This window comes from Cervus elaphus, chromosome 9, assembly GCF_910594005.1.
Source record: "Cervus elaphus chromosome 9, mCerEla1.1, whole genome shotgun sequence".
Classification (NCBI taxonomy): domain Eukaryota; kingdom Metazoa; phylum Chordata; class Mammalia; order Artiodactyla; family Cervidae; genus Cervus; species Cervus elaphus.
The window spans coordinates 67354204-67372404 of record NC_057823.1 but is presented as its reverse complement, the minus strand read 5'-3'; positions in this window follow the sequence as shown (position 1 = coordinate 67372404).

Below are 18201 nucleotides of genomic sequence, written 5' to 3'. Positions count from 1 at the left end.
AGCACACACACAAGGCGATTATTTACAAGCACATCAGGCACTTCTTACCTTCACACCTCAAAATACAGAGGGGCAAATTATGCGAGTTAGGAGAGTGTCAAGAGGCAACACAAAGTAGGCAATTACCATTAACTGCCTCCCCTTGAACCACAGATGAAGCAGCCTACAGATGCAAACAACCAAGTTTTCTTTGGAAGACCATCTCAATTTCTATGGTCAAATTAATAGATCATTTAAAGCTGTAAGGAAATAATTTTGTTTGAGTATATATTCTAAACTTAGTCCCAAGTGGACACTGTATTCAAAACCAAAACCAGGCTAAGAACCTGGCTCTGTGTACCCTAATTTCCTCAATAGTTGCTGCTGGGCTCACCACCCTACTAGGAAATTCAGGTAATATTAATACCCATGTTCTACTCAATAACTCCAATGCCTCAAGCTGTAGCTCTGAGATCCCTGCTGAGAAGATAAGGCTATTTTTTTGAACAAAGCAAATTCACTACTGCAACTGGCTTTGCATAGGCAGTCTCCTAAGTACTCCTAAGATGTACTTAGGTGATCTTCCGGAGGAATTTTGACCTTGGTCACTGTGTGGAACCAATAATTTTTCTTCCATCTACAGTGTGATTTTCTTAATTTACTTGCAACCCACTGAGTGTATCACCAGACAAAGATGAGCCCTCCTGAGGTTGGTATACCAACTCACATTGGCAGGTGCCAACTGCAACTGAGAGTGTTCAAACTCAACAAGGACTTCAAAGTTTTAACAATGGTTTCTAAAAGTTACTATTAAAAACAAGAGCTTTATTAAAAAGAAATAAAAATTCTTGTCATTGGGGAAAAAATTAGCTTTGATAGGGAGTTTGGGATGGACATGTACACACTGCTATATTTAAAGTGGATGACCAATAAGGACCTACTGGACAGCACAGAGAACTCTGCTCAGAGTTATATGGCAGCCTGGATGGGAGGGGAGGTTGGGGGAGGATGAATACATGTATATGTATGACTGAGTCCCTTCACTGTTTACCAGAAACTGTAACAACATTGCTAATTGGCTATACCCAAATACAAAATAAAAATTTAAAAAATGCAAGCTTTAGGCATAGAGCATGGGTACAGGCCCCCACTGAGAAAGGAAGACGCAAATATTCAATACTTCCACTGATGAGATCCCTCCATCAATCCATGAAGCTGGTGCCCATGTGTGCTGTCTCTCCATCTCACACATACTTACACAATTCATTTTAATAAAATGGAGCTAACAGTATGATCTTCTCTCCATGTTCAAATTGTGGCTCTATCACTGGTTGTCTACTTGGCCAAGTTTCTTGATTCTGCCAAGCCTCAGTTTCTTCACCAGGAAATGAACCTAAGAATGCTTGCCTAACCAGAGTAGGTGAATAGATCATTAAATGAGAAAATGTAAAATCCTTAGCTGTACCTGGCATTCAGTAAAGACTCTGTAAATGTTCACAACTTAAGAGGGACCAAACAGAACCCTATAAAATTCCTTCCCATAGCCTGAGTAAAGTTGACTTGGGTAGCTGGTGATGGGCCACGTAAAAACACCTGGTGATTCCAAGAAACGGGTGGGTGGGGTTTGTGGATGAGAGTCGGGAGCCAGTGATGTACTGGTTGTCACTATGGAGATGACCTCACAAGAGCCATAGGCTGAGGAGTCTGAGGATGTACGCCCACCAGTAGGTACCAGTGCAACCGAGCCCAGTGACGCACCACACATCCTCGCGCTAGTCCTGCAGCAGTTTTCTCCTGTGACCCTGCCAGCTACAAAAGAAAGGACTAAGAACCGGCCCTGTCCTCAAGAACTCCTCCAGGAAGATTTCTGATTCCCTTCTTCCCAAAGACACTGCCACCACCTCCTGATCATCCAGGTTCCCGGCATCTCCAGCTCACAGTCCACACAGAATGGGGCATAGTGGTTACAGCCACCAGCTCTGGAGAACACATGCCCAGCTCAAGTCCCAGTTGTGCTGCCTTCCAGCTGAAGGACCCTGGGCAAGACAACTTTCCTCTACCTTGACTCTTCATCTATCTGTTAACAAGGAGAGAATGGCTAGTATTTACTTCCTAAAGTGTTGCAAGGATTAAGCAAGATCAAGAACAGAAAACCCTTAACTTTCTACTGAGATGAGCAATCATCACCCTGGTTACTGCTTGTTGAATCCCATCAGTGCCAGAGTGCAGGGGAAGGGGCTCGAGTTCACCCACCCTTAGTGGTCGAAGCGGTCAGTGTGAATGGACAGAGCGCAACCTTCAAAAGTGCTCTTCCGGCGGCTTCAGCAAGACAAACAGGCAAAGGCCCTTGTGCCTGCCAAAACTTTGCCTGGTAAATAATTGATGTCCCGCCGTGTGTTCTTTTATTCAGAAACGCCTTTGAAGTTCACCCTCGCCCTTGCCGCAGGGATTCTGGGGGAGGCGGGCCAGGAGGATGGAAGGGAAGGAGCCACAGAAGAGGAATGGGCAGTATGTGATCCAGAAGACAGAAAAACTAAAGCCATTTTTGGTATCTGTTAAGGTGTGGAGTCATTAATTATAACTTTTTACCAAGAAAGGATTCCCAGCAGCCAAGCACCAAAAAGGGAAGATGGGGAAGGACACAAACGCAATTCTTAAGAACACCTGTGAGTGCTGGACCACCAGCTCACTCCTGGGGAGGTGACAGTTGGCAAAAACATTCAGCAGCAGGCAGGAGCTTACCTGGGCAAGAGCAGCCAACCCAGCCTCGCAGGGACTAATTATGAATATATGATTACAATGGATTAGTAATCTTGTCAATCAGAGCCACATGCCAGGGAGCACCTGGCAGAGGGTGAAAATGCCACAGGACAAATGTCAGAGGATTTCATGCTGTGGGCGTTTTTGTGGGGTGTGGGGATACAAAATGTTCCCCCTGGGCGGGAGGGCCTTAGGGTCCCGGGGATGAACAAGTCCAGAGAAGGCACTAACAGGCCCATGGAGAAGAGGAGGCAGGATACACTCCCAGATAGCTCTAGCGTGTCCCAGATGGGAATTCTGGACAGCATCCTCTTACTGCCAACCCTTAGAACTGGCCAAAAACTGGTTCCCTGTTTTGCATAAGCCTGAAAGACAATATTGTCTTCCTGTAGCAGTCAAGGGAAGGCAAATAGAAGTTAAGAAATGATATGGGTAGAAATACTAACGACAGCTACTCTTCCCTGACACGTAGAAATATGTCTTGCCAGGTTTCCGGCAGTTTTGTCTTCACCTCATTTAATCCTTACAAAAGCCTGTGAGATAAGAATTACTTCCCTACCAAGCAAGCAGACGCTCATAGATGTTGTCACTTGGCCCATGTCATATCACAAGAAAAACAGGTCATCTGAATTGCAGGGTTTATTTTCATAATTGCCAGTGTCTACTATTGATTGCCAAAGGGAACGGCAAACCAAAGTTCCTCAGTCATCTTTCCTGCAGTTACAGAAGCATCCTCCACACCACAGTGTGATTAAGGAAACAGGGAGCTAGCAGAGTCTGGAATACAAGATACTGAACTGTGCATCAGAAGACTTATGTTTCTCAACACCATTAAGTGAAAGTGAAGTCACTCAGTCATGTCTGACTCTTTGTGACCCCATGGACTGTAGCCTACCAGGCTCCTCTGTCCATGGGATTTTCCAGGCAAGAGTACTGGAGTGGGGTGTCATTTCCTTCTCCAGGGGATCTTCCTGACCCAGGGATTAAACCCGGGTCTCCAGCATTGTAGACTGACACTTTACCGTCTGAGCCCCCAGGGAAGTCCTTATGTTTCTCAACACAATTACAAGCTACTTGTAAAGGTCCATTTGCCAATGCAGAAAGATGCAGGAGAGGAGGGTTCAATCCCTGGGTTGGAAAGATCCCCTGGAAGAGAAAATGGCAACCTATTCCAGTATTCTTGCCTGGAGAATCCCATGGACAGAGGAGCCTGGCAGACTACAGTCCATGGGGTTGCAGAGAGTTGGACACGACTGAGAACACACTTTTAAAAGAGTATTTACCATGTCTGTCACTGCATTAAATGCTTTGGATACTTTTGGCATTGAATCTTCAAAGTAAAGGTACAAAGGAAGTATTATTCTATTTTATAGATGAGAAAATGGAATCTTAGTAAAGGTGGATAATTGCCCATATGCTATAGAAGTGGTAAGAGTCAAGAGAAGAAATTCCAAACCAGGTTGTTCTGATCCCCAGCCTTGGCTTCTTATGACCACTCTCTGTGTGAGAGGCATGTGAGTGTTTTAAATCCTCATCAACCTTGGTAGTGACCCTGCATGCAGAGCACAGGGCTAGAGACGAATCAATCTGTTCTTTGCTTCCCCCGCTGGACACGATCACATTTGTCAAGTGTCCGTACTGCGTCATCACCAGGAAAAGTGACCTGGGGTGGGAGGAGATTAAATTCTATCCGGATCCATAGGATTATTATTACCAAGGAAAATTCTAGAGTGACCTAAATTTCATTCATACTGCTCAATGCTCAAAGAAGAGAGTAAAGGAAACAGATCTGTTTTCCAGCTTAGGATATGGAAAAATGAAGGCATGCTCAGATAAATTTACCCAAAAAGGGAAGTGTTTTACAATGTATCCTGTCATCGTTATGAATAAAAATGTGGGCTAATAAAAAGAAAAAAATGAAAGATGTTTTTGTAACACTGTGAAAGGAAAAAAAAAGATAGGCATGGGAATTAGGCTGCCACATTCACTATGCTCTACTCTATTAGACTCTTGCTGTCCACTGCTATTTTTATTTGGATGGTTTACAGTTTTCCACCACTCATCCGTGAGTAAGGGCTCAATTTCTAACTCATGTCTTGTGTTCTTCTACATCCCCAGCATCAAGCAGAGAGCTGACATGCTGCTGAGCAGATCCTCAGCCCAGTTTTGTTTTATGGATCCCCTCTAGCTAATCCTAGTGGCAGCAGAGAGATAAACTGAAAGATCACTTCACTTCCTTTTAAGGCTTATCATTCCACAGTCCTGGGGAAAATGGATATAAGTGATGGATAGGAGGCATTCAGGCTTCCCAAGGGGGCTTAGTGGTAAAACAATCTGCCTGTCATTGCAGGAGACACAGGAGATGCCGGTTCAACTCCTGGGTTGGGAAGATCCCTTGGAGGAGGAAATGGCAACCCACTCCAGTATTCCTGCCTGGAGAACCCCATGGATAGAGGAGCCTGGTGGGCTATAGTCCATGGGATCACAAAGAGTTAGACACAACTGAGCATGCATTCACAGGAGGCATTCACTCCTCCAACTTGTATTCACGCTCACTGACCGGAAAGAAACAAATCTCTAAAAAATTTTTTTAATTAGTATACCTTGCTATGTGCACACAAGTCTTTTGTGGCGGGGTGGGTGGTGTATGACAATGTCAGGAACTGATGGGCATGAGTCATCCTGAGAAAGGATCTATACATAAAATACATAAAGGCATAGCATCATACTCCTATGACATTGACAGATTCCCCCATTTCAATGATACCATCCCCCAGCGCACTGCAAACCACCAATACTGAAGAAGAGCTCTTATAAAAAGGGCTGAGGAACGCATAACCAGCGCTGTGCCAAGCATGTGAATCCCAGGAACTAGAGGTGGAGTCTGTTGACAAGCTCTGGAGAAGCACTAAGACGTCCATCTCTCAAAAACAGCCTTGAGCATCCACGTCTTCACAGTGAAGAGCAGCTGTTCGGCCTTGAATATGATTCTTATTATGAGCCTCACTATTTCTAGACCTCCTCCTAAGCCTGCAGGGTAAAACCACAGTGTTTGGGGGGAGGGAAGGGGAACAAGAAAATCCTTATGAGAGCTGAATCATCCTTTTGAAATATGCAGGTCACTCCTTATTCAGACAGTACCTTCAAGAACAAGGCCATTTTGAGAGAAAACCCTCTTCCAGTTTTGATGAGATGAAAACCACACTGTACTTTTAGGTCAAAGGAAACTACTAAGAAGTTTTCCTACTGGTGCTTACAGCACTTGACAATTCCGTCCAGGAGGAGATCCCTCCACAGGATGACTTTAAGTCTCTAACAACATCCCCACCCACTAGCCAGGGATGCTCCCCTCATTGTCCTCACAACGGGAAAGTCATCTTCTTTCTTGTCTCCCAAGAATGCCAGGTGTGGCCAGGCCATCATGCCTCTGTTCAGACCATTAGCATCCCCTGGACTCTTCTCTCCAATCCAGGAAAATCTCACTTCCCCCTCAAAACTGTATCAAGCACTTCCTCCCCCAAGAAACCTTTCACAAATGTCTCAATCTATACAGTCTCTTTCCTCTCCAAGTTATTCTCTAGGACCTAAATCTAATGGGGGGCTTCCCTTTGTTAACAGTTCCCTATGTCCATGTATTTGATCAATCCAAAGAAATAAGAAAATAAGTCATTATTGAGCACTTAGCACATTTTGAGACACTAAGCTAAACCCTTTAGAAATACTTATCATATTTAATCCTTAAAGCCAAGCCCTGGGTAGCACCTTCTATTATGCCCCATGTTATGGGTGAGGAAAACTGAGGCGCATTCGAATTAAATCTTGTTCAGTGTCACATCACCAGACATGAATCCAGGTATATTTGACTACAGATCCTGTGACCTTAACCCTCAAAGTAATCATAGCCTGAAAAATCTCCTGGATCTCACAGACCCTTATACGGATGTGTATTTCATTCATTTTCAGTGAGAGAAATTGTAGTATGACCAAATTTGACTCATGACTTCTCAGTGTTATTCACTTACTGAGCATTTTTCATTTGCCAAGCACTGTGCTAGGTGCTAGGGACAAAATGATAAACAGACATATCCCCTGCCCTTAAGAAGTTCAGAGTCATAGTCAATAGAGGCTCTATAGCTATTGGAATTAAATTACCACAAACACAAGCCAATAACTGGTAGCTTCAACCAGGTATGCATGAAATGGCCACTCTGCTCAAAGAAGTATTAAATTGTGAAGCGAATACTGGACTGATACACAAGAGCCCTGAGGTTTCCCAGGCTGCCAATAATTTGCTATATGACATCTAGCAAGCAGTATTTCATCAATCTGTTCATAAATAAAATTGAGAGTCTGAGCCACATCTGTGAATACACAACTTGGCCCATCATCAGAATCACCTGTTCAGTGATTTTCATTCTGCTGCCAAACAAGTACCTGGGTGAACATGAAATGGAGCAGGACCCTGTGGGGCTCTCCCAGGTACAGATCCTTTCCGGGTCCCCCATATACTGTTCATAGGAAATAGGCTACATTCAGCTTCCTTGACCTTCCCTAAGTTCCAAAGGGCAGAGTCAAACAGTTGCTTATCAGGAAAGGAAAGGAATGCAGAGGCAAAGGTTTCCATATGGACTAAATGAAGTAATATATATGTAGGACTTGGCACCATGCCCCTAGATTGTAAGCCACAGCTATGAGGAAGGCACAGTATGAACTGGAACAGGATGGGGTAGGAGGACCATTGTATCTGGAGGCTCAATCCTAGGCGGAGCCTCTCAGATCATGGAAGTATATTCCCAGCTGACCCTGTTTGGCTCCTCCCCATTGCAGCCCTTGGTTTTCTGAGGCTCATATCTGGATCCATTGTTATCAGAAGGCAACATTCAAGAACATGAAATTTGGAGTCCCACAGATTTTGGTTTATATTCTGACTCAAACATTGACTAGCTGTGTCATTTACTGCAAGTTATTCAACCCTCTGAACCTCAGTGTCCTCAACCCCTCAGAGCCTCAGTGTCCTAATCTGGAATAGAAAGACAGTATCTGCCTTGAAAATCTCATTTAATCTTCATAAGAGTTTATTGGTCAAGGTACTCTGAGGAGCAGATGGCAAGTCATAATTAAATGAGTAAGGAATTTATTCAAATTGAGAATACTGCTCTGTTCTGGGTGATGAAAAAAATTGGAAATGGACAGTGGTGGTGGTTGTACAACATGGTGAATATAATTAACGCCACTGAATTGTGTACTTTAAACTGTTTAAATGGCAAATTTTATGTTATGCTATGTATTTTATCACAATTTGTAAGAAATGGGCTTATTAGAGGAAACACATGTGAGATAAAATGGGGAAGGACTTAGGAGAGGCTGGGAGAACCATCAGACTGGGATGCAGATACTGACCCCAAGTGAAGAAAAGAAAAGGAAGAAAGGTTGGGTGGAAGGGTCATAGACTAGAGTGCACATCTAAGAAAATTTTAGCAAGGTCATCAAGGAGTCCACTGTCTCCCACTGATTCCTAAGTACCCCTCCAACTCTTCAGCTGGCTTGGAGTAGCCCAAGGGAAGCACGCGGTTGGCAAGAAGTCATTGATGGATTTCAGAACACAGCAGCTAGGACCATCAGTCAGTTATGTCCTCGGTAACCAGATATCTGAAAGGCTAATTCTCACGGCTGAGTTCCCACAGGGATCCTATAGGTTAAGGCACTTATCACAAAAAGACAGTAGAAAGTAAAAGTAGTGATAATTTCTATACCAACTGTCAACATCATTGTCAGTTATCATCACCAATATCTTTATCTCTGTAAATTTTGTTCAAAGTAACATACAGCCAATTCAAATTAAACATTTTAAATACTTGGTGCTAGTTGTAATAAGTCATTGATTGTAATACTCATGTAAGCATCTTAAACTCCACTGTAAACATTAGAAATGCTAAAGTTCTATTTTTTATAGGTGCAGGGGGACGATAAGATGTGACTCAAAAATAACACAAGAATTGTGATTGAAATTTGGCAAAGCCTTCAAATCCTGCAGACTTCAATCACTTTAAAGGATAGTGTTGGCCTCCACTGCCTTGTCACATTACTCATCTATCATCTGCCGAAACCACTTCATCACCTACAAACCAAGTAACCAGGCAAGAGAGAGGTCAGCGTGAACTTTCCCACATGAAAAGTGAATCAGGAAGCAGTTTCAAAGTAAGTAATCCCATCCTGTTATGCATGGCAGCAAGATTTGAACCCCACAACTTCCCATTTAGACACCTGTGATTCCTTTGCCCTGAAGATAATACATGTTTCATTACAGTGTTCCCTTAAAAAAGAAGACTATGACACTCAATTGAATATAGCAGGAAGAAATTGTTCCTATGTCTTCTCATAAGGAGAAGCTAGTTAATTTTGTAAAAAGTCAGAGCGGGTGACAGAGAAAGAAAGGTATTCAGAAAAACATAGGTTTAGACAGCAATTCCACTTTGGCAATTATTACCATTCTCCAGTCATTTAATTTGGCAGAATCCTGTGTCTTTAACCTATTCCTTTAACAGAGAAATGAATTTGTAGGGGAACGGTAAAATCTTAAACATAGACGTCCCTTTCAATCGTCATGTTTCCCACCAAGGTTTCTGGTCTTCCCTTCATGATTCCATCGACTTTTCTGTGAAACACCTCTCTGTCTAACACCTCTCTGTCTAACCAAAGAGATTAGGCGCATGATCCTTGACTGGCCCATGCCAGAGTCATGTGACTCAAGCAAGCCAGTGAGGGTTCTTATCAGGGAAGAGGGTGGGACCCAACGGCTTCTTTCTTTCCTCTATGGTAACTAACCTTGGACAATTTAAGTCTGAACTTTCCTTTATCACATGATGAAAAAAACATAGGAGTAGAGAAGCAAATGGACAAAGAGAAGCAAACAGAAAATAAAATTGAAAGAGAGGTCAGTTCTGATAATACTTCAAACTTTTGGTCCAGTTTGTTCTGAAGCCACCTCTACTGCATTCCCCCTTTTCTAACACTAGCAGATGGGTTGTACCACATAATATGTCAAGAACCCACTAGAAAAAGCAGCTAGAAGAGGCCTGAAACAAAGCCCCTGAATTAGGTAATAGAGTCACATTAACAGAACATGTTTTTTAATATCTCCTAATAATTTCTCCTTTGCTTACAATAGCAGTTGTGTTGATATAGTAACCGAGGCACTTCCCTACTGTGGAAGACACAGCCCTCTTGAGGATGACAAAGTATCTAAAATTCAGTCAATACTTATTCCTTTGAGATGAACTAGGAGATGCAACCTCGCCCAGTCTCTTGGATCAAGGAGGCATAACAAAAACAATTAAGTTTCTCAATGATTCTGTAAATTATATGGTGCTGAGGGAGATCACAGTTATTAAGAGAGCCCATGATGAACATGATGGGCTTCCCTGGTGGCTCAGATGGTAAAGAATCTGCCTGCAATGCAGGAGACCCGGGTTCGAACCCTGGATCAGGAAGATCCCCTGGAGAAGGGGATGGCTATCCACTCCAGTGTTCTTGCCAGGAGAATTCCATGGACAGAAGAGCCCAGCAGGCTACAGTCCATTGGGTTGCAAAGCATTGGACTTGACTGAGCAACTAACACTTTCACTTTCATGATCAATACAACAAGGGTAAATACAGGGTGTTATGGGATCCACATATGTGATCACATCAAGTCCTGGTGGGAGTCAAGATTTCCTTGAGGAAATACATCTAAGTTGAGTCCTTTAGGAGAAGTGAGAGTTATCCAGATGAAGCAGAGAAATAGAGGCCCAGATTTTAGCACAGAGAATGATGTGCTCAATGAACTGATGTGGTTCAATACAGCTGAGCAGAGGACTCAAAGAGGAGCTGGAGCAATGAGAGAAAAGCCTAGAAAAGGAAACAGATCCACTCATAAAGAGGCTTGCGGACCACATGCAAGTGCCAGGACTTGATCCTGGGACAGCAGAGAGCCACTGAAGAACTGTAGAGCCATACATGATGCTTTTTGCAAATGGCAAAACATTTCTGTGAATTAAGTCAAGCTGTTGTAATAATGAAGATGAAGGATAAAGGTGGCCCCCACTGATACAGTTCCATGGTGATACAAAGAGCAGATCCACTTAAGAGCTCTTAAGGAGTCAGAATCGGCATGATCAGCCACCAGTTAGGTGAAGGTAGAGAGTGAATGTCAAGGGTGATTGTGAGATTTCTGGCTTGGACAACTATTTGAATGGGAGTACCACTTACCACAAATAGGGGGATTAGAGTAGAAACAGTGTAGAATGAGTTGCACATGAAATGCCTGTGAGTGTTTCAAGGCATGATGTCCAATTAGCTATAGTTAGGTAAATAGGTCTGAAGTTGAAGAAAATGAAATGGACTTAAGTTTTCAATTTGGGTATCATCACCCATAGATAAATGGTAATTGAACCACTGTAAAGAGATTAAATCACACAGAAAAAAATATATAGCAAGAGGCAGAGAAAGCCCATGATGAATACAAATAGTTAAAAGATACCCAGGATACACAGGGGAAAGGTTTCAGAGAGAAGACATGGAATAAGCCTAAGATGTAGAAGGAACACTCAGAATTCAAGAAGAGACTGCTGAGAAGTCAAGTAAAACAAAGGCAGACAATCAGATCCTTTGGATTTAAGCACAAAGAGACCACAGATAACCATGGAGAAGGTGTTTTCCATGGATTGGTGGCATCAGATCCCAGTTATGCTATAATGACACCTATCATACACATCTCAGCATAAGTTAGTCTGTGGGCCTCCTGACACTTCTTCAAGACCCCAGCTCTGACCTAGAAGCTATAGGATCTCCATCTGTGACTTTATTCAGCACCTCCTATGCAACGAGGCATTCAATAAAAACTTGTAAATAATAAATGCTCATTGGTGCTTCCACTTTTTAAAACCTCATTTGGAAGCACAGTGAAGTGGCTTATGAAGGGATGAAAAGATGTTCACAGCTGCTTACTGACCTTGGGTGGCACTGGTCTATCTCCCCCTCATTTCCAGGCATTAAATTAATTATGCCCTTTCTTCCCACCTCTACTCCTGGGTCAATGACTAAGGTATTTCTGGTCTAATTAGACTCCTAAATGAGCTCTAGAGGCTAAAGGCAGAGCCTGGACCAAGGAATTCACTGTGCCCTCCCTTCTTCTATTAATATCTAGCTGTATTTAGTTGCTGCTGCAGGAGAGGGGTGTGGGGGTGGGGCAGCAGGGGAACTGGGTTGATTTTTGCTTCCAATTATTTCTACCTGGCCTCTTTTGTGACCTCTGTCAGAGGGTGACCACTCATCACTCAGAGGACAGCCACATCAGGAACAGGCCAAGTAGCCACCACTTATTAAACACTTTCTACAAGCCAAGTATGGTGCTGCCCTTCTGTCAGAATTTCTTCAACCACATCACAATTCCACCCAAAATCCTCATTGGCTCCACATTGTCCAAAGAATAAACTTAATTTGCATCTCCTTTTCATTTAATGCCTTTAATTCATTCCAAACAGTGCAAAACAGAAGCCGACACAAAAAGATGCATTAGGTTAAAGGGCTATTATCAGATTACAAAAATACCTGTGAGCTGGAGTATCCTATTGTTTGTACCTCTAACAAAGACCATCCTAAAGAAATGTTCTCTCTAACTAAGTAAGACAGCCAAACAATTCTCTTTTTCTGGCTTAATAAATTTATTATGTGGCACTACCCATGGTTTGTTACTATGGGGGCTCATTCTAGTGAGGGATTACACAGTCTACAATACCCATTAGCTCATAAAGAGAAGTAATTATAAGCTTAAACACAAAAGGGAAAAGCAAGTATTTAGTAGGGAGTGCTAAGCATTAGTTACTACTGTGGATTACTCAAGGAGACCTCATCCCAGGGTATTTTCATTGCATTTCAATTGCAAAATCACTCCTCATTACCCATTCTGTGAAAACCAAGTTGGAGCCTTTGTGTTCATTTCCGAGTTGGCATGTTGTCACACTTTGTCAGCAGAGGGAGCTGATGAGGCATTTGAGCAGGAAGGGGGTTTTCTTCTTGGCATGCTCCCTGGGCAGGCTTCTGCAGCTGGGGTGGCTTCCCACGCTCAGCTCCTGCTCCAGCCTCTGACTTGCACTGTAGGCACGGATTCTCCCATCTCCAGCTGACTGCGGAGCATCAGCTTCCCCAGCTCCTGCAGTGCAGGCGGCTTCCTGAATTCTAGCCTTCTGTAGCCCGCAGTGGTCAGGAGCACTTGAAAAGTCCTACAGCAGAATGCCTCCAGGGAGATACCTCTCTGTGACAGCTCTCTTCAGCACCAGAAAGGGGACAGTGCCTACCCATGCCAGAGGCTGATTTCTAGCAAGTTTTGCCAGCACAGCACCACAGCAACATCTCTGCCATTCACTGAGTCACAGCCATGTCCTCACCAGCAAGGTCTGAATCTCAGTCAGGAGGTGCAGGGGGGCTCTTACTCAAACACTAGCTCAGCCCTAGGGTAGAGGTTGTTCCTTGTATCTAATGTTCCTACCTTCTTCAGGGCTCCCTTTACTCCTTCTAAGCAATCTGTCATTCCCCTGAAAGTGAAAATGAAAGTGAAAGTTGCTCAGTTATGTCCGACTCTTTGCGACCCCAGTCCATGGAATTCTCCAGGCCAGAATACTGGAGTAGGTAGCCTTTCCCCTCTCCAGGGGATCTTCCCAACCCAGGGATTGAACCCAGGTCTCCCGGCATTTGCAGGTGGATTCTTTACCAGCTGAGCCACAAGGGAAGCCCCCAAACCTCCCATAATAGTAATTCCTTATGATAAACTTTCTTCGTTCAAATTACCATGGGAATGCTGTCTTCTGAATCAATATTTGACTGATACAGCACAAAATAACCATGCACATGCACACAATGGTTCTTAAGTTGTGAAAGTGGGTTTAAGGTTCTCCAGAAAAAAAAAAAAAAATCAACAACAACAAAAAACTTTTGCTAGGCTAGGGATGATTACATTTTTATCTTCACAATAGCCCCATAAGACAAATGCTCTGTCCCCATCTTATAGGTGGGGAATTGACCAGCAGAATGGTAAAAAGCCATACACAATGCTATCAATAATTAATAGTAGCATCAAGAAGACAGCTGTGACAAAACTGGGTAAGTTATTTGCCAAAATTAAGATTACTCTTTTTTCCCTCTGAGCTTCTATCATAAAAGGCAAGAGTTAAACCCATTTAAACGCATGGACATCACCAGATGTTCAGTACCAAAACCAGTTTGATTATATTCTTTGCAGCGGAAGATGGAGAAGCTCTATACAGTCAGCAAAAAACAAGACCAGAAGCTGACTATGACTCGGATCATCAGCTCCTTATTGCAAAATTCAGGCTCAAATTGAAGAAAGTAGGGAAAACCACTAGGCCATTCAGTTATGACCTAAATCCCTTATGATTATACAGCAGAGGTAACGAACAGATTCAAGGGACTAGATCTGGTAGACAGAGTGCCTGAAGAACTATGGATGGAGGTTTGTAACACTGAACAGGAGGTAATGACCAAAACCATCCCCAAGAAAAAGAAATGCAAGAAGGCAAAGGTTGTCTGAATAGGCCTTATGAATAGCTGAGGGGAAAAAAAAGAGAGAAAGGAGCAAGGGAAAGATAAACCCAACTGAATGCAGAGTTTCAGAGGATAGCAAGGAGAAATAAGAAAGCCTTCTAAGTGACCAATGCCAAGAAATAGAGAAAAGCAATAGAATGGGAAAGACTAAAGATCTAAATTAAGAAAATTGGAGTCACCAAGGGAACATTTCATCCAAAGATAGGCACAATAAAGGACAAAAACGCCAAGGACCTAACAAGCAGAAGAGATTAAGAAGAGGTAGCAAGAATACACAGAAGAATGGTACATAAAAGATCGTAATGACCCAGATATCCACGATGGTGTGATCACGCATCTAAAGCCAGACATCCTAGACTGCGAAGTCAAGTGGGGCTTAGGAAGTATTACTACAAACAAAGCTAGTGGAGGTGATGGAATTCCAGCTGAGCTATTTCAAATCTTAAAAGATGGTGCTGTTAAAGTGCTGCATTCAATGTGCCAGCAAATTTGGAAAACTCAGCAGTGGCCACAGGACTGGAAAAGGTCACTTTTCATTCCAATCCGAAAGAAAAACCATGTCAAAGAATGTTCAAATTACCATACAATTGCACTCAATCACATGCCAGCAAGATTTGCACAAAATCCTTCAAGCTAGGCTTCAGTAGTACTTGAACCTGAGAACTTTCAGATGTACAAGCTGCATTTAGAAAAGGCAGAGGAACCAGAGATCAAATTGCCAACATGGGCTGGATCACAGAAAAAGCAAGGGAATTAAAAAAAAAAAAAAAACATCTGCTTCACTGACTATGCTAAAGCCTTTGACTGTGTGGATCATGACAAACTGTGTAACATTCTTAAAGAGATGGGAATACCAGACCACCTTACCTGCCTCTGAGAAACCTGTATACAAGACAAGAAGCAACAGTTAGAACCAGACATGGAACAATAGACTGGTTCCAAATTGGGAAAGGAGTACCTCAAGGCTATATATTGTCACCCTGCTTATTTAACTTATATGCAGAGTACATCACGCGAAAAACCAGGCTAGATGAATCACAACCTGGAATCAAGATTGCCTGAAGGGATATCAAGGCTTGTGTTGGCCTTCTGGGAAATAAGCACCTCCTAAAAGTCTTCAGTTCACTTACACTTCCAGAATGTTGCACAGCCAGAGAGTGGGGACAGAAGGAGAACTGGTGTCAGTCAAGCAGTTTCTGTGTTCAGGTTAATACTCAAATGTCCCAATGAGAAGCCAGCATTTTTTAATATGGGAGACAATTAGTAGCCTCAAGACCAACTGTGTCCCCCCAAAACGGGAAAATATTTACCTAGATTAACTGTCATTTTTTTTTTTTTTGCTCCTAGTCTCATTCTTTTAAAAATAATCAACACCTGCAAAACATTCATTGGAGAATTTGTATTAATAAACTTCTTAAATCCAAGTCATTACCAAGGAAAGATTTTATATCTGCAAAGAGTAAAAATGGCGATCCATTCTCTTCTCTCTAGAACTCACATTAACCTCCCAAAGAATAATGCCAACAGATAAATGAGGAAACATCAAACAAAAAAAGAACATTTTGAAGCAAAAGCCTTCCTTGGAAGAACAGCTACATTTTTTTTTCCAGATAAGTCTTGGCTTAGAACTCTGTTTTGCTTGAATCCAAGACTGAAACGGGCTGCCAACAAGGACTCCGTGGTGCCCACTGGAGGGAGTTCAACCCCACTGGCTTTAGAAAACGGCCTATCCTTATTAGCATAGTGGCATCTTCTCCATGTCCGAGCCTAAGGATTCACCAGTAGAGCTCATCCAGTTGTTAAGACACTGCAACACTTCTGTGCTAGGTAAATGGCCCCTTTCCTCAAATCTCTTTCTCAACCCTCCCACCGTCTACCAACCAAGAAGTTAAACGCCTGGCACAACCAGGAGAACGCCAGGACCTATTTCAGGCCCTCCTCCAACATAAATTGATTCATTCATCAGTGTTCCTGCCAATCAGTACCCCCAAACTCGTGGATTTTGTGTGGCCTTTGCCAGAGCAGTTGAAAACACCCACAGAAAAAAAAGGGGGGGGGCATCTCTGACAGTGGCACCTGCTACTGAATCTTGGTAGGCCAATAGCTGTGACCATTCACCACCAGCCTCTTCTCCCTGGGTGTTGATATTTTGTAGCTGCTGGTGGTAACTGCTGCCTCTAGGAGACTTCAGTAGTAAGAGATTCTAGGTTCAATGGGGAGAAATAGAAGAGCAGGCAGGCTGGCCGTAATAGGGTCCACTGCAGACACTGGCCAAGCACAGTGGGTTCTACCAGCCGAGTGGGTTCTACTCAGGACTCCAGAAATAGGAAGGAGGCCACAGATAGCAGACACAGCCAAGGGAGGAGGTTTAGGTCAGGTAGCTTGCTGAGTGCAGGAACCCCTTTACACTGTCCCCATTGAATTTCACCTCCATTTAATGGGATGACTTGTTAAAGCCTTCTGAGTTCTCACTCACTGTAAGCACTAAGAGTTTATCCATAATAGAATGATCACATACAGAGCATGAACCATGGGCATGCTAACCCAATTAGTAACTTATTTCAATGCTATAAACATCCCTTATCATACTCCCATTTTAAGGAGAAATAAACTCAGGCACAGAAGTTTATTTAAACTTTAGATTTAAACAGGCATTCCATCAACAGAGCTGTGTTTCCCCTCTTCTGGCCTGAAGGATTAAGTTTGACCTAATCAAATATGGCATTCCAATAAACTTTTTGTGACACGTTTGATAAAGATATTGATTACCTTCAAACTTCAGACAGTATTGTAAGAGCTGAGAACTCTTGACTGTAATTGGTGTAAGTTCAGCAGAAGCTGAAATGATTTAATACCTTGAGCACTAACAGGAAAGTCATTGGAAGGATTTGATACAGTTTTCTATATCAAATCATGACTCAGGGCCATTGTTTAGCTAGTGCTAGATCAAATTAAAGATCCCAACAACTTTTCTTATTAAAGGGTGGTATGGAAATTATCAGTATATCATGTATGATTTTTTTATATGAACCATCAGTTGGCAAGCAGTTTTAAACAAACAGTTTAGTTACATTAGAGAATAAAGGGAATAGAGATTACTAATTTATGTTAATGTATTACCACATCAATACTAATTTTATTTACTTTTTTATCAAATGAAAGAGTCTTTAAATTGTATAGTCCTTAACAATTTTCAAGTTTCACACACAGGATTTCATATAATCCCATAATGGCCCTTTTCTTTTCTCCCACTCATTTCCCCATTTCCCTCACCCCACTGGTAACCACTAGTTTGTTCTCTGTATCTGTGAATTTGCTTCTTCTGTTTTATTCATAGGTTTGTTCTATTTTTTAAGATTCCCCATATAAGTGATATCATATACTATTTGTCTCTCGTTTATTTCACTTAGCTTAATGCCCTCCAAGCTCATTCATGTAGTTGCAAATAGCAAAAGTTCATTCTTTGTAGGCTGAGCAGCGGTCCATTGTGTGTGTGTGTGTGTTTGTGTGTGTGATATATACACCATGTCTTCTGGACACTGAGGTTGCTTCCATATCTTAGCAATTGTAAACAATGCTGCTATGAACATTAAGGGGCATGTATCTTTTTGAATTAGTGGGGTTTTTTTCAGATATATACCCAAGAGTATGTGTATATATATATAATTTTTTTTCAGATATATACCCAGAAATTCCACCCAGCAGTGGAATTGCTGGGTCATATGGTATTTCAGTTTTTAGTTTTTTGAGAAACTTCCATACTGTTTTCCACAGTAGCTGCTGCACCAATTTACTTTCCCACCAAACAGCATATAAGAGTTTCCTTTTCTCCACATCCTTGCCAATGTTTGTTATTTGTGTTCT